The sequence below is a fragment of the Delphinapterus leucas genome, chromosome 9 (assembly GCF_059928025.1).
Source record: "Delphinapterus leucas isolate spDelLeu-1000000601 "Yukka" chromosome 9, BTC_Dleu_Yukka2, whole genome shotgun sequence".
Taxonomy (NCBI): Eukaryota; Metazoa; Chordata; class Mammalia; order Artiodactyla; family Monodontidae; genus Delphinapterus; species Delphinapterus leucas.
Genome location: NC_143137.1, coordinates 92,744,441 through 92,768,127, shown reverse-complemented (window position 1 = coordinate 92,768,127; position 23,687 = coordinate 92,744,441). Strand labels below are relative to the sequence as shown.

The 23,687-nt window shown below is 42.9% G+C and overlaps 1 long non-coding RNA gene and 1 other non-coding gene across 2 annotated transcripts in view; one reads left to right on the top strand and one right to left on the bottom strand.

Moving 5' to 3' along the window:
- The window catches only part of LOC111184491 (uncharacterized), a 75,013-nt gene extending 51,592 nt beyond the window's left edge, over positions 1 to 23,421 (top strand). The window contains exons 8-9 of the long non-coding RNA XR_016394217.1: positions 7,686 to 7,892; positions 20,035 to 23,421. This is a non-coding gene — a long non-coding RNA (uncharacterized LOC111184491). The remainder of the gene's footprint in view (positions 1 to 7,685; positions 7,893 to 20,034) is intronic.
- LOC115802678 (U6 spliceosomal RNA) lies at positions 10,778 to 10,884 on the bottom strand. Its single transcript, XR_004023204.1, has one exon. It is a non-coding gene; the product is annotated as a U6 spliceosomal RNA (small nuclear RNA).
- Positions 23,422 to 23,687: the final 266 nt, after the last annotated feature.

Here is a 23,687-nt window from a genome sequence, read left to right as displayed (position 1 = left end):
ATGTACTTGAAATCATTTTACAAAGTGTTAACTCAAGCAAAAACTTAAACCCAGGGTTTTTTTGTTCCAAGCCACAGGACTTCTGAAATTGTGATCTTTTTAAAATAACTTAGGTGCTACTTTCCTCTCAGTTTCTCACAAAAAGAAAATCTTAAGAAGTTTCATTGTTAGAATGTTTATTTTTTTTTTTTCTTCTTTTTTTTTTCTAGAATGTTTATTTTTTCCTGCCTTTTCAAATGACAGAATTTTCATCTTTCATAGAAATCGGAGGGCTCACCGTGTAGGGTGATGATTTGTTGCTATCCCATGTTTCTTCTCAAGCTCATTTTTCTTCGGATTATAAAGCTTCTGAATGGTCAGTTGCTGTCACAACAGATCTTCAGTCTTGTTTCCGTGCTCTCAGTCCTGTCTCTGGGCAGTTTCTTTTTTTAAATTTATTTATCCATTTAGTTATATTTTTTTGGCTGCATTGGGTCTTTGTTGCTGCACGCAGGCTTTCTCTAGTTGTGGCCAGCGGGGGCTACTCTTTGTTGTGGTGTGTGGGTTTCTCTCATTGCGGTGGCTTCTCTTGTTGTGGAGCACGGGCTCTAGGTGCACAGGCTTCAGTAGTTGTGGCTCATGGGCTCTAGACCTCAGGCTCAGTAGTTGTGGCGCATGGGCTTAGTTGCTCTGTGGCATGTGGGATCTTCCTGGACCAGGGCTCGAACCTGTGTCCCCTGCATTAGCAGGTGGATTCTTAACCACTGCACCACCAGGGAAGTCCTCGTGGGCAGTTTCTTGAAGCCCAGTAACGTTAGCTCTGTCAGATGTGTCTGTACCAGGACAAACTGATTTCTTGTTTTAGATCCAAAGAGTATTTGGAAAAGTATTTTCTGAACCTAATTGTTTAGTGTACTTTCAAGCACACACATTTTATTCCCCTAGTCACTGAACCTCAAAAAGTCCTACTATTCCTTGATATAGGAATGTACTCCTTTTTATTTTCTGTAGTAAACTTTTCACATTCCACTAAGCAGAGACCAGAAATGCCTTAAAAAAAAAAAAAAGAATTGCATTGAAATGTCTCTCTCCATTTTTAATCAACAACTAGACTAATAATAAACAAAGGAAACCCTGCCTGCATCGTCATGTAGGTTTAAAGGAGGAAAATGCAGGAAAGTGTTTTTGGAAAGTATTGAAGGATGCAGGGAAGAGGAAAGAGCCCTCAGAGATGGAGGCAGGACATCCGGGTCCTAATCTAACTGTGTGACCACAGCCAAGTTGCTTGTACTTTCTGGGAGTTAGACTATGATATCCAAGAAAAGACTTCCAGAATTTAATACAAAAGTCATAATTCTCCCCAAAGTGACAGTGACAGTCTTCATGAGAGAACCACCCTAAGTTTGTAATCTCACAATTCAGATTTTCCAGATAGAAGTCATTTGTATAAATTTCCCTAATGTAATGATAAAACTTGTCCTTTCATGTGGATACTTCTATCTATTTATTTATTTTTTGTTTGTTTTCCTATACTTCTATTTATTTGAGTGGGGAAGGGAAGAGGGCATATTCCTAGTGAACATGCTGTCTTCACCCAGCACAAGGTAAACATGAGGCAATCTGTTTAAAAGACAAGCTACAGGGGCTTCCCTGGTGGCACCATGGTTAACAATCCACCTGCCAATGCAGGGGACACAGGTTCGAGCCCTGGTCTGGGAAGATCCCGCATGCCGCGGAGCAACTGAGCCCGTGCGCCACAACTACTGAGCCTGCGCTCTAGAGCCCACGAGTCACAACTACTGAGCCCGAGTGCCTAGAGCCTGTGCTCCACAACAAGAGAAACCACTGCACTGAGAAGCCTGTTCACCACAACAAAGAGCAGCGCCCGCTCGCCGCAACTAGAGAAAAGCCCGCGCAGCAGTGAAAACCCAATGCAGCCAAAAAAAAACCCCAAAAAACGACAGAAGACACCACGCCTTTACAAAAGGAGGAAAAGGCAGATGAGTTATTCCTTTACAAACACTGTTCTGACTTCTAATTGGGAGGGCATGGGAAGATCACTTGAGGCTCTTGAGTGATGCTGGCTACTTCTCCAGAAAATTCCTTACCCTAAAGCAAACAGCAATTATGTCTTGAAACCCATTTTTTTTTTGCCTACATTCTACATCTGTCAAATTGGATTAAAATGTGGAAGAATTTTGAAATAGAAACAGAATGGGACAAAGTAGTCTCTAAAACCTCTTTAAAAAAACAAGTGGTCAAAATTAATTTCTAGAATTCCAGTCAGCAACTCTGGACGTTCTTATTACAAACTAGAGGAGTTGTTTTGATAAATGGCCTCCATGTCTGAAAGCTTTGCCTCCAGTTCTTGTAATTAAAAAAAATTCTAAAATGTATGTTCATTATTTTTAAGGCAAACAATATCTCCAGTTTCCTCTTTACTATCACTTAGTCTAGAGACTACACTTAGTTACACATGACCCCATGTCCCTCCAGATATAAAAGTAAAATAATTTAACTACCAGGAAATGTCTTAGGAGGGATTCTTATTAGAGAATATTTATTCATTCATTTAAATGTTAATTAAGAGCATTCTGGGCATGTAGTAATGAACCAAAATAAAGACTCTGATCTCATGAAGCTGGATTCTGATGAGGAGAGACCCATAATTTAAAAATACATAACATCTACAAAAGATAAGGGCTACAAAGAAAAACAAAGCATCTTAAGGATGCAGAACAGGTCGGGAGGCATCTGTTTCATTTAGGTAGGGTGGTCCAGGAAGACCTCTCTGATAAGGTGAGATCTGAGCAGAGACTTAAATAAAGTGAAAGCATGAAACATGAGGTTACCTAGAGCAGGAGTTGGCAAACTTTTTCTGTAAGGGGCCGGACATGGTTTTTGGCTTTGCAGGCCACACAGTTTCTGTTGCAACTATTTCAGCTTTGCCCTTGGGGCAAGAAAGCAGCCATAGACAATATAAATGAATGGGTGAGGCTGTGTTCCACCAATCCCTTATCTATGGACAGTGAAATTTGCATTTCATGTACTTTTCATGTGTCACAAAACATTATTTTTCTTTTGATTTTTTTCTAACCCTTTTAAAATGTAAAAAACATTCTTAGCTCAGAGGCTGTACAAATATAGAATGTGGGCTATGTTTGTTGACCTCTGATCTCTGATTCCTGAGCTCAAGTACACACATTCCAGGAGAGGGAACAGTTAGACCCTGAGGCGGGAGCAGCAGTATGACTTGCTGATAGAAAGCAAAGGAAATGTGTCAGCTTCTAACTTTTCTTCCTGACCACAACTTGTTCTATTTCGAACTCCCCATAGAAGACAGACACCACATTTCAGAGGAGTGAATGAATCTGGAAAAATTTCTTAGAGGAAGTAGATTTTGAACTGGTTTGGCTTTGAAAAACAAACAAGGTTCCAACAGATGGGCCTGGACATGGAGAGAGAAAGTGTTCTAGTTAGAGGAGTAACCTAAATAAAGGCCTGAAAGTGTAACAGGGAAGAACCTTTGTATTCTATTACAAGTTAATCATCAAAGGGATGTTGCCTATAAGCTTAAATTACACATAATGACCCATATCTGGGACCCCTGCCTCCCAGGTAATGAGCATTAAGCTGAAATGCCTTTGTTTAGCTACAGGAAACATCCTGACCATGCAAACCTATGAATGATTGCAGGAAGGAAGAAATTAACATATCCCTTCTGGAGGCTGTCGGGAAGCAGGAAATGTTTGACTTTACTCCCTCCCCTCTGAGTATAAAAAGGAAGCCTGAATTCTAACTTGGACAAGATGGTTCTTTGGGACACAAGTCCACCCTCTTCTCTGTCCGCTGGCTTTCCTAATAAAGTTGCTATTCCTGCCCCAACACCTCGTCTCTCAATTTATTGGCCTTTTGTGCCGAGAGAAGTGTGAGCTTGGACTCAGTGAGGAAAGTAGCAAAGTAACATGTGAGTTATAGGCCCTTGTGATCCTACTCCAAGTACTGTTTGTTTGTGTTGCATATCCTTATATCTTGACATGGAAGCCTGTAAGTCAGGGGTCCCCAACCCCCAGGCCGTGGACTGGTACTGGTCCATAGTAGTACTTCCATGTTAGGAGCCAGGCCACACAGCGGGAGGTGAGTGGTGAATGAGTAAGTGAAGCTTCATCTGCCTCTGCCCATCACTCCCCATCACTCACATTACCTTCTGAACCATCCCCACCCCCCCACTCTCCAGCTGTCCGGTGCCAAAAATGTTGGGGACCGCTGCTATAAATGGTGGTTCTCAAATTCTAGCCTGCATCAGAAACCTGGGGGAGCTTGTTAAAACCAAGTGTCAGATCCCACCCCCAGGGGTTCTGATTAGGTAGGTCTAGGGCTGAGCCTGAAGATGTGCTTTCCTGGTAAGTTCCCAGGTGATGCTGACGCTGCTGGTCCTAGGACCCCACTTGGAAAACCACGGCCCTACAGGGGTGTCTGCTACAGAGGAAGGATGGGGTCTACCAGTCTTCTACTGAGCTGACCTTCAGAAAGGGGTAGTACCTGAGTATAGTGCCAAGCCCATGGTAGGTTTTCTTGTGCATGAACTCCCTTCCTCTCCTGGCTTCTTTCCTGCAACTATCCAGAAGGGCTTAAAATTTGTAAACATGCTTCATGTGGTACTTCTGCTTCCATATTTTAAAACAAGTTATAGACACGTTTTGCCATCAGCAACAAACAAAGCAATAACATGGAATGGAACGCAGCCCACAACACACTCAGGGAATCCTAGGGTGTCACCGAAGAGAGACAAAGGAAATTGGAGACCTTTTGGAACTGACTCTCACAGTGAGTTTGTGTGTCTTTCTCACAAATTAAATTCTCCAGCAGCTAAGAATATCGTACTGAAACTCCTGTTTACACATACTATTGATTCTTTTGTCTTAACCACCTTTTTAGAGTGACATCTAGGTGAAACTGAGTAGCACATACTTCTTTGAAATAATTCACTTGCGTCAACTTTCCAATGATTAGCAAAAAATCCGGAAGGAATACAATTGGAACATCAGTATGCTCTGAAAGAAACATGTTTTTAAAAATAGAAAATACCAAAAATAAAAATTCTCCTTTGTACTCCAAAATTAAACAGTGAAAAGTGAGGTAAACACAAACACACACACATACATTTGGAAGCAGCACTGCAAAAACATTCAAGTTAAAATTGAACTAAAATCTAATTAAGAATATAGAGCAAAAACTCAAAGCTTGAATGATCAAAATAACTTCTGTCTGCTAACCAGCCCTTCTAAGGGATAAGGCCCTGTCTACAGATTCTGTGGCCTAACTGGCTAAGGCTTGTATCACCTGGCCCTGTGCCCACACCCCCTGCTGTGGTTTACTGGGCACTTGGTCCAAGGATGGCCTATCTCAGGCTCCCCAGCAACCTGTGGCATGGCCAGGCTTGGACCCCTGAGCTGAGCCAATCAGATTGCTCGTCCAGGGGTTGGCAATTTGTAAATCAAGGGAGTAAACCGAGGCAGGCTGGGTCAATGGAGGATGAGAACTAAGTAAGGGCTCACTGTGGACCGTGGAGTTGAGGGTCTGAAGGAGCCCGGTTGTAAAGAGAGGAGGACAGATTCACAAGAAAGAAGCAGAGAGTCCATGGGGCTGCTAAGGGAAAAAGTGACAGACTTGTTCTGGACGGTTCTCAAGTCCCAGTGCACATGTATCCTTAGAATCAACTCCCTTTTTCTTGAAATAAGTAACTCATGTGGGTTTCTTTAAAGGGACTTGAAGCAAACAGCAGCTGTGTTTCTAATTGCTACCATTGTTTTTAGTTAGGAAAGCAAAGCATTTATTTTAAAACAATCCAGCTTATATACTGGGGGAAAAATGGTTTAGAAGCAGGCATGGATCTAGGTTTGGTGAGGCCTGAAGCTTATACAGATTGGGTGGCCAGCTTTAAAAAAAAATAGGAATGCCAAATTACCCATAAAAAATAGGTACAGGACCCTAGAAGGGGCCTGTGCGCATGAGGAGACGTAAAGCCAAGCTTCATTAACTTCACGGTATATTCAACTCTGTTTAGAAGTGAGAACCTGATCCTCAGGGGCAATGTGACCTTGGATACTTCTTTCTCCAGCAATAACCAAGTTTAATTTAAGTAAAAAGTGCCCCACAAAGACATTATACTATCCTCATGCCTTACTTGTGTGTTTTCAAGCTGTAGCTAATGAACCATTCGTGGGCATGAACAGCATTTGTTATAGGATGAAATAGAAAAGAATAGAGGAGAAAACCGGGTGTATCACATAATAGATGAGTAACTGCCATCTTGTGAGACTTTTGCTTCAGTTTTACAAATAGATATGCCAATGGGTCTCATACTGTTTGGTCTCAGGATCTCTTCACACCCTTAAAATATAGAGAGGGCGTCAAAAAGTTGTTTATGTGGGATATTTCTATTGACGTTTACTGTATTAGAAATTAAAACTGAGAATTCAAAATTTTATTTTAAAATTAATGATTGATTTGTTTATTTATTTATTTCTGTGTAAATAAATGTTGCGATCACCCCAAGGAGGCAGAGTGAACCCAACCATTGAGTATCTAAGTGGTGACCACTACCAAGGGTCTCTCTTCTCCTGCTTTGATTCGCTAAGTGGTTCTGTTGCCTGCTGGCAGACATGCATTCTGAGCTGCTGCCTGCTGGCTGGCCAGTGTGCTCTTTGAGCTGTGTTGCTGCCTGCTAGGGAGCTTACACCCTGAGCTGGCTGCTTTATGCTGCCCCTGCTGAGCCCGCCCAAGCTTCTGTTACACATGTAATCAACCTAAGTTGAAAGTTTTGATAATTGATGTTTAAGGCCTGGAGAATGTCATTGAGGCCCTCTTTCAAGTAGCCCTGGGTTATTTGTCTCACAACCTTTGCCAGATGCTACCATGCTGGAAGAGGTCACCCCTCTCCAGACCTCATGGCTACTTGGGGAGCCTTGGGGTCGATACAGTGAATAGCAATGGGAGTTTGAATGGTTTACAGACACCATTGCCATCCCTATACGTGATGGAGCTCTCTGGAGAGCTGCTGCTTTTTATCCCTTTATGGGGTCATCCCTAACTAAGGACAGGACACAGTGTCAGCACAATTAGCTGGACTTCAGGCAGTCATCTTAGCCCTGATCCCTAGCCAACAATCTGCTTCAGCTGCACATGTTTACAGATGCATGGGTTGTTCATTGCCAATAGTCAGCCATCTGGTCCAGCCAAGTGGCAGCAACAATTCCTTATCCAAGGTTGCATCCTTATGGGTCAAAAACTCTAGGAATCTCTTGCTTCACAGATACCCAAAATATAAACCAAGGTCACCCATATCTCTGCACCTACGAAAGCAACAATATGAGGGCTCACCAAGACCCTTCTTATCTCCTTTGCAGTTCTAAATATTATTGATAGCAACCAACGCACACATTTCACTTGGCAAAATACAGAGCACTGGGCTCTTAAGGCATTCAACAGAACTTTCACCTCCCTAACCAGCCTACAGGCTTCATAGCACACCATAATGGTTTGTTTCTTACAAGTTCAAATTCAATTAAATGAAACATGGCCACATTTCAGACATCAGTCCAATATCAAGGGTGAATTTTAATAAGGAGTCCGACCCCGTTATTGCTATTTGAGTGTTGACACCTTCCAGCCTCTGTGCCTAACCTGGCCCTCTCACCCCACAGCTGAAGCCAGTGACAAAGCTCAAGGAGCTGCCTCCCTTTGTGCCAAGGAAAAGTTCAGCCCACGCACGATCTGGTCCGCGTGAGGGAGCCCTCACTTCAGCCCCACCCCTAACCACCAGAAGACTCCAGTCGCTTCTCCCTGCTTTCTTCAGCTGTTTTTGGACCTTCTTTGGAGACTGCCCTGCTCTTCCCAGAAAGCCTGATTATGTGAGTAATAGCATTCTTCATACCCTCTTAGTGTGTGTGGTGTGTTAGTCTCAAAACCAGAGTCAAATTTTGCTTGTGGGATCCATATACTTCCGTGGGATGACCAGAGCAATACCAATAATAAACCCACTTCATGTTAGGTAAAACAATAACACTTTAAAACAATAATAGGGCTTCCCTGGTGGCGCAGTGGTTGGGAGTCCGCCTGCCGATGCAGGGGACGTGGGTTCGTGCCCCGGTCTGGGGGGATTCCGTGTGCTGTGGAGCGGCTGGGCCCGTGGGCCATGGCCGCTGAGCCTGCGCATCCGGAGCCTGTGCTCCGCAACGGGAGAGGCCATAGCAGTTAGAGGCCTGCGTACCGCAAAAAAAAAGAAAAAAATAATAATAAATTTATTTATTTATTTTTGGCCGCATTGGGTCTTCGTTGCTGCGCGCGGGCTTTCTCTAGTTGCGGCGAGCAGGGCTACTCTTTGTTGCAGTGCACAGGCTTCTCATTGCGGTGGCTTCTCTTGTTGTGGAGCACAGGCTCTAGGCACGTGGGCTTCAGTAGTTGTGGCGCACGGGCTTAGTTGCTCCACGGCATGTGGGATCTTTCCGGACCAGGGCTCGAACCTGTGTCCCCTGCATTGGCAGGCGGATTCTTAACCACTGCGCCACCAGAGAAGTCCCAACACATTTTTAAAAATAAAAAATAATGATCTTCTTCAAAATAGGGAAGCATTTAGTGAGAAGAATGTGGTTTTTTTTACATTAAAAATGTTTTATTAAGGCCTCGCCTAATAGAAGACAGTTTGATTCTCACCTTCTTTTTCATTAGTCTGTTGCAAGGTGTTGTTCTGGTTAAAGTGTTTGAAGAAAATTCACCCTCACTGTTATGTAGTTAGCAAGGGGAAGAAAATTTTGTTTTTAGATGATTATTAGATAATTGTGACTATTGTGTGATACTACCCCCAATGCTTGGCAAGTGGTGGTTCCCTAAGTTGCAATGTGTAATCTAAAACCATATCAATGGACTTTTCCTACTCGGCTACATTAAGATCCATCTTTTGCACTTTTTTTTTTTCCATCTTGCACTTTGAATAGATATTTTACCCATGCTTGGTTTTTTAACATCATGGATTGATAATTTGGGAAATATTGATTAACTGAGTTATGCAAGTCTTATAAAAGTTAACACACTTCATTATGTAATATAGAAAAAATTACCTTTGGAATATGACTATAGATCTTATTAGAAAAGTCTTACAATATTGGGAACCTGTCAAGCTCATGGTGGTAGGCACAAGTTTTCCAAAATTTCACTTGTCACTTGAAGGCTCAAATCTTATCATGGGCAACAAAGGCTGTCAGTTGTCTTCACTTTATTCATTTTCAAGGAGATGCCTGCCAAATACTCAAATGTGAATAACTCTAGTTTGGGCAGGTGTTCTTTGAAGTATAAATGGTATTTCATGAAAAATGCAACTCGTTCAGTTTGCAAGTCAAGGGCTTTTCGTGGACAACTTCAGGATGCAACAAAAGCGCTTTATGCCTGTTTATGTCGTACACAAGATATTAAGATGTGTATGCAAGGATCAAGATTTGATAAAATTAATGACTTTTTACTGCCTGATTAAGAACATTCTTAAATGATACTGGCTTTTTAAAAAAAGTACATGGAGATAAAGAATGCAGTAGCTGCTGGTGGTTTGGTGCCACTCCCTTGATTGGTATTGAGGCACCAGCAATTTTAAGAGACTAGGAATCTGGAGTCAAGTGTTCTGTTCTGGCCCCTATGCTACCCAGCATAGAAATTTCCATGTAGCAGAGGCTCAGTAAGTATTTTTTAGGTGATTGATGCACTGTGTGACCTTGGGAAATCACTTAGCTTCCCTGGGTTTCAATTGACTATAAACTGAGGTGAACCTGGTGATCCTTAAGACTGAGAAACAGCGATGATTCCTCGTTGTTTCGCTTAAAATAAAAATTCACCTTTTAGGTCTGCCTGTCACTATCTCATTCCTTCGCTAACTTAAAAAGAGAGCTTTCATTCCTTTCTAGATTCAAGTAAACAGTAGGAGTTTTATTTATTTTTTCCCAACCTTCCTAGAAATAGAAAATCCTTTGTAGGTACACTGTCTCCTACATTTGGAAACATACAAGTGGATACAGGTGGTCAAACCCTAAAGGCTGCTCCCCTATAAATGTGCATTTCTGTAAGGGAGCAGAGCACATTGATAATCTGATGGGTTAGTTCACCTGTGGAGAATAGTATCTTCTCATCTTTTAAATTGGTGCTAGATGATTGGCAACATCCATTAAAATCCTTATAAAAGACCCCGGCTTATTTGGAGGTAGGTGAAGAGAATGAATCCAAATCAAATGAAAAACCAAGAGGTGAACAATTTTTTTTAAAATTTATTGGGGAGTTCCCTGACAGTCCAGTGGTTAGGGCTTGGCACTATCACTGCCGTGGCCTAGGTTCAATTCCTGGTCGTGGAACTAAGATCCCGCAAGCTGCGTGGCATAGCCCCCTCCAAAATTTTTTTTTATTGAAGTATAGTTGATTTATAATGTTGTGTTAATTTCTGCTGTACAGCAAAGTGATTCAGTTATATACATATATATGTATATATATATTCTTTTTCATATTCTTTTCCATTATGGTTTATCACAGGAGATTGAATATAGTTCCTTGTGCTATACAGTAGGACCTTGTTGTTTATCCATTCCATATATAATAGTTTGCATCTGATAATTCCAAACTCCCAATCCTTCCCTCCCTCCCCCCCACCCACGTTGGCAACCACAAGTCTGTTCTCTATGTCTGTGAGTCTGTTTCTGTTTTGTAGGAAAGTTCATCTGTGTCATATTTTAGATTCCATATATGTGATACATGATATTTGAAAAACATGGAACCCTTCACTAATTTGCATGTCATCCTTGTGCAGGGGCCATGCCAATCTTGTCTGTACCATTCCGATTTTAGTATATGTGCTGCCGAAGCGAGCACAGGGCTGGGTTGAAGTGTGTCCCCCTCCTCCCCTCCAATTCATGTCTATCCGTGACCTATGAATGTGAACTTGTTTGGAAATAGGATCTTTGCAGATGTAATTAAGTTAAGATGAGGACACGTTGGATTGGGATAGGCCATCTTATAACGAGAGGGAGACAGAGACACAGACACAGAGAGAAGAAGGTCATGAGACCGTGGGGGCAGAGACTGGAGTAATGGAACTTCAAGCTGAGGAAACCCAAGGGTGGCCAGTAACCCCTGGAAGCTAGAAGAAGCAAGGAGAGATTCTCCCCTACAGGTTTCAGAGGGAGCATGGTCCTGCCAACACCTTGATTTTAGACTTCTGGCCTCCAGAACTTGGTGAGAATAGTTACTCTAAGCTACCTCATTTATGGTGCTTTGTTACAGCAACACTAGGAAACTAATACAGCATGTTAAAAATCATCCATTTGAGAAAAGTCAATGTCATTAACTCTAATTAGTTCTTAGACATCTCTAGGTCTGAGATTTAGGTGGAAATATTGCCTTATGCCTGTGACCTTTAAAGATATGAGTCTTTAAAAGATAACAGTGAAAACTCATCGAGTTTCCATGTCAGGAGACCTTATAGGTATAACCTGGGTTTTTCTGACCCTGGTCACTAGTTCCAGCTCCCTGGAAAGACCCATTTTCCTCCACACATTTTTAGAAGCCCCCAGTGCAGGGCCCTGACTGGTTGATGCAAGGGGTACAGGGCAAGTGCTTCCCTAAATGCTGTGCCCCAGGGTTTGCCCTTACTGTACTTCTAGCCCCACCCCAGAGTGCTCACAAGTGTGCATGAACAAAAAGTCATTGTCGAAACCATACCAAAGACACCCTGGATGAGACTTCCCCAGTGGGCAGTTAGAATCTGCATTTCATGAAACTTTCCAGGTGACTCTGAGGCTGACCTAGGTTCCCTGGCTCTATTTGTTCCAAGTTTTAGGCCTCTTTTTTTTTTTTTGGCCATGCCAAGGGGTTTGCGGGATCTTAGTTTCCTGACCAGGGATTGAACCCAGGGCCTCAGCAGTGAAAGCACCCAGTCCCAACCACTGGATCTCCAGGGTCACAATGAGGCCCAGAAATATGATTCAAAATATCTTTTTGCCTTATACTTGCCATATTCACATGGGTTTAAAGTGCAAATGTTCCAAGGAAAGATAACACATTGTCGTGCAGCAGGGGAGCCTGGGGGACCTAGGGCAAAGGAGAGGTTGGAAATGAAGAACAAATGAAAGAAAGACTGTATAAGCTCAATAACAAAAAAACAAACAACCCAATCCAAAAATGGGCAGAAGACCTAAATAGACATTTCTCCAAAGAAGATATACAGATTGCCAACAAACACATGAAAGAATGCTCAACATCATTAATCATTAGAGAAATGCAAATCAAAACTACAATGAGATATCATCTCACACCAGTTAGAGTGGCCATCATCAAAAAATCTAGAAACAATAAATGCTGGAGAGGGTGTGGAGAAAAGAGAACCCTCTTGCACTGTTGGTGGGAATGTAAATTGGTACAGCCACTATGGAGAACAGTATGGAGGTTCCTTAAAAAACTACAAATAGAAATACCATACGACCCAGCTATCCCACTACTGGGCATATACCCTGAGAAAACCATAATTCAAAAAGAGTCATGTACCAAAATGTTCATTGCAGCTCTATTTACAATAACCAGGACATGGAAGCAACCTAAGTGTCCATCAACAGATGAATGGATAAAGAAGATGTGGCACATATATACAATGGAATATTACTCAGCCATAAAAAGAAACGAAATTGAGTTATTTGTAGTGAGGTGGATGGACCTAGAGTCTGTCATACAGAGTGAAGTAAGTCAGAAAGAGAAAAACAAATACCATATGCTAACACATATATATGGAATCTAAGGAAAAAAAAAAAGGTCATGAAGAACCTAGGGGTAAGACAGGAATAAAAACACAGACCTACTAGAGAATGGACTTGAGGATATAGGGCAGGGGAAGGGTAAGCTGTGACGAAGTGAGAGAGTGGTATGGACATATATACACTACCAAACGTAAGGTAGATAGCTAGTGGGAAGCAGCCGCATAGCACAGGGAGATCAGCTCAGTGCTTTGTGACCAGCTAGAGGGGTGGGATAGGGAGGGTGGGAGGGAGGGAGATGCAAGAGGGAAGAGATATGGGAACATATGTATATGTATAACTGATTCACTTTGTTATAAAGCAGAAACGAACACACCATTGTAAAGCAATTATACTCCAATAAAGATGTGAAAAAAAAAAAGACTGTATAGTAATGAAGGTACAAAGAATTAATGAGATTTCATTTGCATGAAATATCCAGAATAGGCAAATCCATAGAGACTAAAAGTAGATCAGTAGTTGCCAGGGGTTGGGGAGGCCAGGGAATGTGGAGTAAGTGTTTGATGCGTACAGAGCTTCCTTTTGGGGAGATGAAAAAGTTCTGGAATCTTCAGTAGATGAGTGGATAGGTACAGTGCGGTACATCAGACAATGGAATATTATTCAGCACTGAAAGGAAATGAGGTATGAAGCCATGAAAAGAAATGGAGGAAACTTAAGTGCATATGACTAAGTGAAATAAACCAATCTGAGAAGGCTACGTACTATATGATTCCAACTATAAGACATTCTGGAAAAGGCAAAACTGTGGAGTAGTTACTAGTAGTTAGTGAGAAGGGAGAGACTGACTACGTGGGAGCACAGAGGGTTTTTAGGGCAGTGAAAATACTCTGTATGATACTATAATGATGGATGCATGTCATTACACATTTGTCCAAACCCATAGAATGTACAACACCAACGGTGGACCCTAATGTATATATGGACTAAGGTGACTCAAATGCCTTGGTAGCCTATCTAAGTAAACCAAAACCTAGCCACTCAAATCCCAGAAAATAAAATTTAAGAACAAACAGTCAGGACTTCCCTGGCAATCCAGTGGTTGAGACTCCACGCTTCCAATGCAGGGGGTGTGGGTTTGATCCCTGGTCGGGGAGCTAAGATCCCAAGTGCCACGTGCCAAAAAGCAAAAAAGCAAAAAAACAAACAGTCAGCTAGTTTTCCCCCCCAAAAGCAACTGCTCAAGGTATAGCCAATCAAATAATTTCTTCGCTTTCTTTCCAAGTCTCCTCCTATAAAAGCCTTTCTACTAGCTCCTGTAGGTGGAGTGCTTCTAACAGCTTTTGGTTTGGTACTGCCCAATTCAAACTGATGTTTGCTCAGATAAACTCTTCAAAGGTGTAATGTGCCTTCGTTTATTAGTTTATCTTTTAACAATCACTATGTGCTGGGTGTGCACACAGTTGGGAAGAACAGCTTTAGGACACCCTCCAGCTCCAGGATGCTGTGATGAAAGTGACCAGACAGTCAACAGAAGACTCAGAGGAAGTCTCAGGTTGTTAATTAGATTTTCTGAATCCATGAACACTTTCTCTGCCAGCCTACCGAAATGTGGCTTTTTTTTTTTTTTTGCACCTTGGTTTTATTCACTCTAATTTATTTCAGAGGTATTTTCATATCAGCACATTCTTAATGATGCATTACAGTCAGATTTGCTATAAAAGAGCACGAATTTGTGCCAGTACAATTGATACATTAGGGAACTATCTGAGGATAATGGGAATTTTACATTTGCTTATGCATGATTTCTTCTGCAAGAAACGCTAACTGAACACAGAAAACCACACACTGCTGAAATGAAGCCATGGAAGGAAACTTCACACAGGTACACACCTCCAACATCCTCCACGGACCAAGTTTACTGCTGTGTTATGAGCTACACCCTGGCAGATGTGGCCCTTTTAAAGAAAAGACTCCGCCTACGGAAGGTGGAGTCCACCCCGCCCGCCCCGATCTGATTTCACTTCTGCAAACTAAATGCCTGAACCTCTTTTTTCTGGAGAGCTCATTCCAGAACACTGGAACAGTAAAATCACAAGTAGCTGAGACATTTGAAGAGGCATTCAAACTTCTTAAATGCAAGAGAATCATATTTCCTTCTGACGTTAAAAGGATTCTGAACTCTTACGTGGGAGGATCAGATTAGCGCCATCGGAGGAAAAGTGACAAAACTATGTGGCCAGGAGGGGGCGCCTGGCGTGCGTGCAGCTGGGAGCCTGGCAACGGAGAAGCAGCTTTCTGGAAAAGTGAATCCCGTGAGCCATGACCTTCCAGAGAAGTGAGGTTCCTCCAGCATTGCTGGCAGCAAGGAGACTGAGGGAGTGCGGGGTTTGGGGTGGGAGGGATCTTACTGGCCCAACAACAAACCAGAAAAATGAAGAATGACTTTTTTTTTTCATCTCCCACTCACTCTTCAAATAAGTTGGAGGTTCTTAAACTCCTTGGGGTGGCCAAGAATCACCCAAGATGTTTTGAAATTGTAAATGTAATGATGGACCCCAACCCAAGATTCAGATCTATGAAGTTCACATTAAAAGAAGCATCCCAGGGGATCCTGATGTAGGTGTGGTCCTTAGGTCACAGCCATAATTATTTTAGGAGAAACAAGCACATTTCACAACTTCAGGTTTGTGATACGCATAGAATAGGATAGTTATACAAGTAGTTGTAGAAGTCCCAGTAGGGGACTATAGATAGAGAGGGAAACCTAGGAAACTTTGGGAGACCACTGTAAGTTAATGATGGCTCAAGAAAGCTATTGGAACAAAGCAGGCTTGCTTAACTATAAAGCCATAAATAAAAGTACGAGATATGCCCCAGGCCATTAGGTGGAAGAAAAATGTCCCCACCCTTCTACTGATTTGAATAAGTGCTATGATAATCCTAGTTTGACTTCATAGGGTCAGACACTCTCCTGCCTGATATAAAGGAGGAACTAGTGATGTAAGCCTCACGTCTACTGGACTAAGGCCGTCTTTCCCCCTCCCCCCTTCTTTTGACCATAAAATTGTAGCCCACTTAATCCTCAAGGCAGAGCTCCCTCGCCTGCCCGCTTGCATCTCTTACAAGCATCCTAAGTTAAGAAATCTACTTTCCTATCACTTTGCCTCTCGCTGAATTCCTTCTGCGCCAAGACGCAAAGAACCTGAGCCTCAGTAAGTGCAGACGTCAGGTTAGAGTCCCAAGTAGGGCTTTGGCCCGGTTCAAATCCTGGCCACGTAGGTTGAAGTCCCAATCTGGGTTTTGGCCGGGTTTGAGCCCCGGCTGCGTGGGTTCGAGTCCCAATCTGAGTTTTACACAGTTTCAGCTTGGGCCTGATAACTGACATTGAATTTCACCTCTCAGTTTACAAAGGGCTTTTATATCACAGGTCTTGTTTGGGACTCAAAATGACCCCTTTCTCTTTTTTCAGTCATGCTGTGCAGCTTGTGGGATTTATTAGTTCCCCAAGCCCTCTGCAGTGAGAGCACGAAGTCCTAACCACTGGACAGCCAGGATATTCCCCAGAATGACCATTTTATTGAGGTAGAAACTGAGGAGTCTTACAAGCCAGCCCACAAGCCCAGTTCCCACTTCCGAATCCCATGTCCTCAGCCCCAGGCAGCCTCACTGGGGGCCCCATCAAAGAGAGACCACGACTGGGTTACCTCAGTGCTTCTCAAAACATGAGAATATAATCAATAAACTCCAAGGATATACTATACACTGGGAATATAGCCAATATTTTCTAATAACTATAAATGGAGTATAACCTTTAAAAATTGTGAATCACTATGTTGTACACCTGAAATTTGTATACTATTGTATAATTATACCTCAATGAAAAGCAAATAAACCAAAAAACACCATGAGAACCAGAGCACCTGGGAACTTGTGTACAGTACAGTTTTGGGGTCTCTACCCCAGACCTATGGGCTCTGGAGTGGGCCCCAGGCATCTGTGTTTTAACAGGCCTCCCCAGGTGATGCTAAAACTTGAGAACCACTGGGTTACCTCAACCAGACCCTAAAACCTAATGGCATCCTCAGTGGCAAAAATTGCAGAAGGTGGAGGGGTGGGAAGGGTGAGCTGGGGCCAGCCTGTTTCTCAACCTTGCCCTCTAGTCAAGGGGAAACCAGTGCCTTGGGGCCTGCCTATTCTTCCTGCTTTTCGGAATTCTCGGAATGGGCACACGAGATTTCTACCCTTCTTCCCAGGACGTTTATCTGATAGTGGATCAGCTTTTTCAGAGCCTGCCTGATTCTAGGCCCACTCTCACCTCCCACAGGCCATCTGGATGCTCTGAACTTCAGCCCCAGACCCGGCTTGGGGCCTGGCACAAGCTGCCCCTAAGGGGAAGGTCTGAAAGGAACACCAGCCCCACCCTCCCGAGACTGCGTCATCCATGGCTTCATCTGCCTGCCTGGGTCCTCCTGCTGGCTCACACACACTTGTAATTCCGGTTGTTTGGCTCTTTTTTTTTTTTTTTAATTTTATTTTATGTATTTTTTTATACAGCAGGTTCTTATTAGTTATCCATTTTATACATATTAGTGTATATATGTCAATCCCCATTTCCCAATTCATCACACTGGTTGTATGGCTCTTGAAAACTGAGAACTCCCTGCTCCCACAGGGAGATATCTGGTACCTTGTCTTGTCTGCAGAGCCTGGCTCCAAGAGCTCCTTTGTGATAGCTTTCCTGGTAACTGCGCCCCTCCCTGCCCCCGCTGGCTTTCCAGGAAAAGTGAGCCAGCTCTTCCTCTGGGCTCCCATGACCCCTTGGGCTTACCTCATAGTGTTTACCTCACTGCACTATAAGTCTAGTGACTTGCCTGAAATCCTCTTTGGATTCCCAGTGTCTGCATCTGTTCCTGGACCAAAGTAGCGTGTCAGTAATTGTGTAACAGGGAAGAACAAAATCTGACTCCATGTTGGATCTGTTTCTTTGACTTTAACCTTTGCTTTTCGTTGCTTTTGTTATTATAATCATCCATAATGGCCTGCCTCAGGGAACCCTGCCCCTCTGCCTGAATGTTAAACTAAAGTGCCTTTGTTCAGCTCACAGGGAGACAATCTGACCCTGCCCACAGGTGGATGGCTGCAGAAAAGAAGAAACTAACACATCCCCTCCCTGAGGCTGGCCAAGCCAGGCAAAACTAATGGCCCTTTTTACTTTACTTCCTCACTGCCTCCCCCTCTCTGTTCTATAAAAGAAACTGGCATCCAGACCCTGATAAGATGGTTTTTTGGGGACACTAGTCCACCATCTTCTTGGTCTGCCGTCTTTCTGAATAAAGTCACTATTCCTTGCCTCAGCACCTCGTTTCCAGATTCATTGGCCTGTTGCGTGGTACACAAAGCGAGCTTGGACTCAGTTTTGTTAGATGGAATGAATGTCTGATTGCCTTTGATCAGTGTACCGTGCTTTATGCATCTAGATTGCTAGTATGCAAGGCAGCAGTGCTGGGGCTCAAACAAATGAGGATGCCTGGGATGGGGAGGTGAACCAGAGCATTATCACTGCCTCCTGGGTCTTTCTTATGTTAGGCTGAACAATTTAGACCCTCCCCTGCTGTCCATTCCTTTTACCTTTTGGGAACAAGTGCAGTATCCCTGGACCCTTGCTCTCCAAACCTAGGCTTCCAAGTCTTGCTGACTGTTGAGGTAACAGCCCGTAGCTGCGTTCTCAATAAGGAGAACACATAATTTATCACCTATATTGGAGCACTGCAGAGAATGAGAGGGGGAGTATTAGTAATGGCACCAGGACAACAGGCACAAATGGGGAGGGTCACAGGAAAACCAGATGTGTTCACCCCATCTCTGAGCCACATGGGTTCTTGTGAGACAGGAAGGGGGAAGGACACAACCTTTAAAAGAATGACACCCATTGGGGACACGACATAAATTGGTTAGAACGAACTAGGTCCAAGATGGCTGAGGAGTTGACTTCCACCAGACCTTGAGCCTCAATATATGCTCATTGTAACACATCAGCATGCTAAATGACACACTCACAGGTGCCATGACGGTTCCAAGGCCAACCATACAAAGTCAAAAAGTGGGCGGTGGTCCAATTCCTGGAAGTCCCCACCACTTCCCCAAAATAGCTGGAATATTCCTCCCACTCATTAGCCTATGAAATTACCCACTATAGAAACCCACCCCTATAAAAACTGGCAGCACTATACCTTGGGGCCACTCTCACCTTCTGAGACGGCCCACACTCTGCCTATGGAATATATATCTCCCTACCTTGGGGCCACTCTCACCTTCTGAGATGGCCCACACTCTGTCTATGGAATATATATCTCCCTGAATAAACCTTATTTCACTTTACTGTGGCTCGCTCTTTAATTCTTTCCTGTGCGAAGCTAAGAACCCACACTTGGCGGCCGTCCCAGGGACTCGCCTGAGACGTGGGATGTGACCATCCTCTCTGGCCCCACGCGTTTTCCTGCAACACTTGGGCCCACATGCATTCAGGAGCTGGGTTTGGCTAGGCTGAGCCCAGGTCGAAGCTGGACAGGGTGAGGGTGGAGGGGCAGTGAAAGGTCTCATGGTTGAGGCAACCAGCATTCTTCCATGGAAACTAGTGCCAAATTTTGAACTGTGGGCAGGCCAGCTTAGAAAAAAAAATAAAAATTAAAGGTCTTATTTGATCTCCAGCTGCCTCAGTTATCTCAGTTTTGGCATTTCCTCTGCTTTCTCAGTGGGTTACCTGTCAGGGCCCCTACCACCCATTTCCCCAGATGCTCAGGGACCCCAGGAAGTCACCCAACCTACCCCAACCTGTCTAGCTCTTCTGTTAAAAAGCCTTTTCACACGCTTTATCTCTTTGGTGCCACACAATGGCTTTCTGGGAGGGGAATGACCAGATGTCTGTCATAGAAACACAGGACAGAGCAGAGTGTGAATCAAAGGAATCCTGTGTGTATAAACATACCCTCTCCCTCACTAGGCTGTCTTCTGCATGATCAAACCATTTACTCTCTTACTGCATCCAATTAGAGGGTGATGTTATTCCCGTGAGAAAATGCTTGTCCATATTTCAAAAGGGTCCCTTGGAGAAGCAGCTTCTCATGTGTACACTTACAGATGGTTGCATGCTTAACAGAGGGAGGAACCCAAAGCTTAACTGTTCCAACTTGCTGCTTATTAAATGTAGTTTAAAAATAAGATAAAGTTAATCTGCAAGGATGATGCTAAAAAATATATTTTTATTTCTTTTTAGGTCACGCCACAGGATGCGGGATCTTAGTTCCCTGACCAGGGATTGAACCCGTGCCACCCTCAGTGGAAATGTGGAGTCCTAACCACTGGACCACCAGGGAAGTCCCAAAAGTATTTTTATATGTTGATCTTTAAATGTTAATTTCATTAGTAATTCTTTTTAATTGAAGTATAGTTGATTTACAATGTTGTGTTAATTTCCGCTCTACAGCAAAATGACTCAGTTATACATATATGTACATTCTTTTTTATATTCTTTTCCATTATGGCTTATCCTAGGACATTGAATATAATTCCCTGTGCTATACAGTAGGACCTTGTTGTCCATCCATTCTCTATGTAATGTAGCTACAATGCCAGATGTCCAGTTCAGTATGGGGCCCAGGGAGAGTTAGGCCACGGCACTGGCCCTCATTTCCACAGCTAGAAGGAGGCAACCCTGGGGCTGGGACTCAGTCTACCTGGGCCCACACCACCTTGCAGCCAGGGCCGCCTGACTGCCACCCCCAGCCCATCGCATTTGCTTGGGTCCCCATCAGCCAGAGTGGGAAGAGCATCATCTCAGCAGATAATCCTGCCTGCACTTCCCCAGTCATGACTCATCTCAGGACACACCCCTCACTCAGCACATCCCAGCCCTGCATTCTTTTCCCTTCTCTGAATGTGCTAAATCCCTCCCATCTCAGGGCCTTTCCCCATGCGGGTCCCCTGCTGGAAAGTTCTTCAGCCTTACAGGCTGAATCTCTCTCCATAGAAAACTGAAAGCTCTATACATGTTTCTGAGGATCATCTGTCTGTTTTCTCCACATTTAGTAGTAACTGGTACAGAATAAGTACCTAGAAATGGCCCAGGCTTTAGGTGTTCTTTCCTGTCAGCCTGAGTAGAAACTTGTGCAGGGACTCGTGAGCTGGGAAAGCTTCCAACACTGCCATGCAATTTTGGATTTCTCCAGAAATCCATGTTATCTTTGTACCACCACAGAATGAAAAGCCAAGGGGACACGTTACTAAGCAACTATGAAAGTTCTAAATAGTTGTTTACAAACAAAAGAGACAAGTAGAATTTCTGTAACATACTGAATTTCTGAACAGCACTCATTTATTTCTTTCATACAGTGTCATTGAAAGACCTCCCTGGAAGAAGATCCTATTCACAAAAGCAACCAAAGGTATAAACTACCGAGGAATAAACTTAAAAATAAATGCTTAAAAATGATATGAAGAAAACTGTAAAACTTTGTCAAGAGACATGGGATTTTAATAAACACGGAATGAGAATCAGCAAAATTAAGATATTAAATTAACCTGTGTGTTTTGCACTATCCAAGTCAAAATCCTAACGTTAACTTTTCTAAGATTTTTACCAAATGATACTAAAGTACATCTCTATGACGAATAATATGCAAAGATAGCCCAAAAATTCTGAAAAAGAAAAATAATGAAAAGGGGGACATGGCCCCCTCCAAACATTAAAGACATGCACAAGAATGTTCGTAGTAGCATTATTGATGATAGCCAAAAATCATATAAAATCCAAATGCCTATCAACAGTAGAATGGATAAATTACTGCATGTTCGTAAACTGATCTACTATACAATAAAGGATGAACTCCTGCGACACCCAAAACTGTGGGTGAATCCAATCGGTAAAAATATGAGTGAAAAGCCAGTCATCAAAGAGTACTTACTGTATGATCTACTTATATATAAGATTTAAAGGAAAGTAAAACAAATCGAGTGTGATAGAAATCGGAAGAGAGGTCACCTTTTAGGAAAGCAATGACTGGTAGAAGGCACAAAAGATGCTTCTGGTATGATGTTGCCCGTGAGTATTCACTTTCTAAAAATTCAATATTAGAATTAAAAAAAAATACGTCAATGAAAATGAGCTCCCACTATACTCATCAACATAAGTTCACAAAGATAACATTGAGTGGGAGAAATCAGACACAAATGAGTACACACTGGATGATAATGTTTATATGTTAAGAGATAGTCAGAATCAATCTGTGATGTTAAACGTCAGAAGAGTTGTTATGTCTGGAAAGGTGAGAGCAGGAAAGGTTGTGGGGAGGCCTGAGAGGGGTGGAGGGGGATCATAGTTTTCCATTTCTCGATCTGGGTGGTACTTACACAGGTGTGCTCCCTTTGTGATACTTGATCAAACTGTCCACTTATAACTTACGCACTTTCTCTATACGTGACATACTTGAATCTAAAAGGTTGTTTTTGGAACTCTTTCCTTTTGCCTCCTTGCATTCGAGAAAGCAAGGTGGGTAGCCAGCAGCTCTTCTGGAGCCATTCGAGAAAATTCAGCCAGGGTTCTTGCTCTTGCTACCTCTGCTCAAACCAGCACAGTAGGATCCGTCAGTACACAAAGGATATTGGCTTCATTAAACTGGACCAAGTAAACTTCCTTGAATGGGTCATCCAGGACATCCTTACAGCAGAAACAATGCTAGCTGTTTGTACATAAAATTAAAAAAAAAATTTCAGGGACTTCCCTGGTGGCGCAGTGGTTAAGACTCCACACTCCCAATGCAGGGGGCCCAGGTTCAATCCCTGGTCAGGGAACTAGATCCCACATGCATGCTGCAACTAAGAGTTTGCATGTCACAACTAAGAAGCCTGCCTGCTGCAGCTAAGACCCGGCACAACAAAATAAACAAACAAACAAATAAATATATTTTTAAAAGCCTTTCAAAAATAAAATAAAAGTTTGTTTTTTAAGAAAGTTACGTGCATTCCCTTTGACTTGGCAATTTCACATTTAGGATTTTTTCCCCTAAAGAAACAAAAGCACCCGAAGATGTACAAAGATATGTATTGAACACTGTTTATAATAAATAAAAATTAGAAACAACCTAGATGTCTAACGATAGAGGAACCAGGTGAATAATTTAGGACACGTGTACACTGAGATACTACCCAGCCAACTGTAGATGGTATAGATCTACATTTTTACTTATTTATTACATTTATTTATTTAATTTATTTATTTTTGGCTGCGTTGGGTCTTCATTGCTGAGTGCGGGCTTTTCTCTAGTTGCAGCGAGCATTGCAGTGGCTTCTCTTGTTGCGGAGCACGGGCTCTAGGCACGCGGGCTTCAGTAGTTGTGGCTCGTGGGCTCTAGAGCGCAGGCTCAGTAGTTGTGGCACATGGGCTTAGTTGCTCTGCAGCATGTAGGATCTTCCCAGACCAGGGCTCGAACCTGTATCCCTTGCACTGGCAGGCAGATTCTTAACCACTGTGCCACCAGGGAAGCCTCTATATCTACATTTATTGACCTAGAAAAAAAGCCTTATTCTAAAGGCTCAGATGACAAAAGCAGGTAAACATTAACGTTTTCAAATATAACCCCAAAATGTTTTCTGCAGTAACTTGGATGGGAGATGATGAATGATTATTTTTCCATTTGCTTCTGTATATTTTCTGACTTTTCCATAAAACCCATATCTTTGAAAAGACATTTCGTCGTTTTATTCATGTTAAGGCAGCCCAGCTGTCTTAGGTAAACAGATGAATTTCCTCCCCAAGAAGCCAGAGTCTATGGACAGATCTGGAATGGTGTTCTGGCCCCAACCCCGCATTAGATGTGCTACTTTGGAGGTGTTACCTCAATTTAAGAGCTTCCTTTTCCAGACCAATAAAAA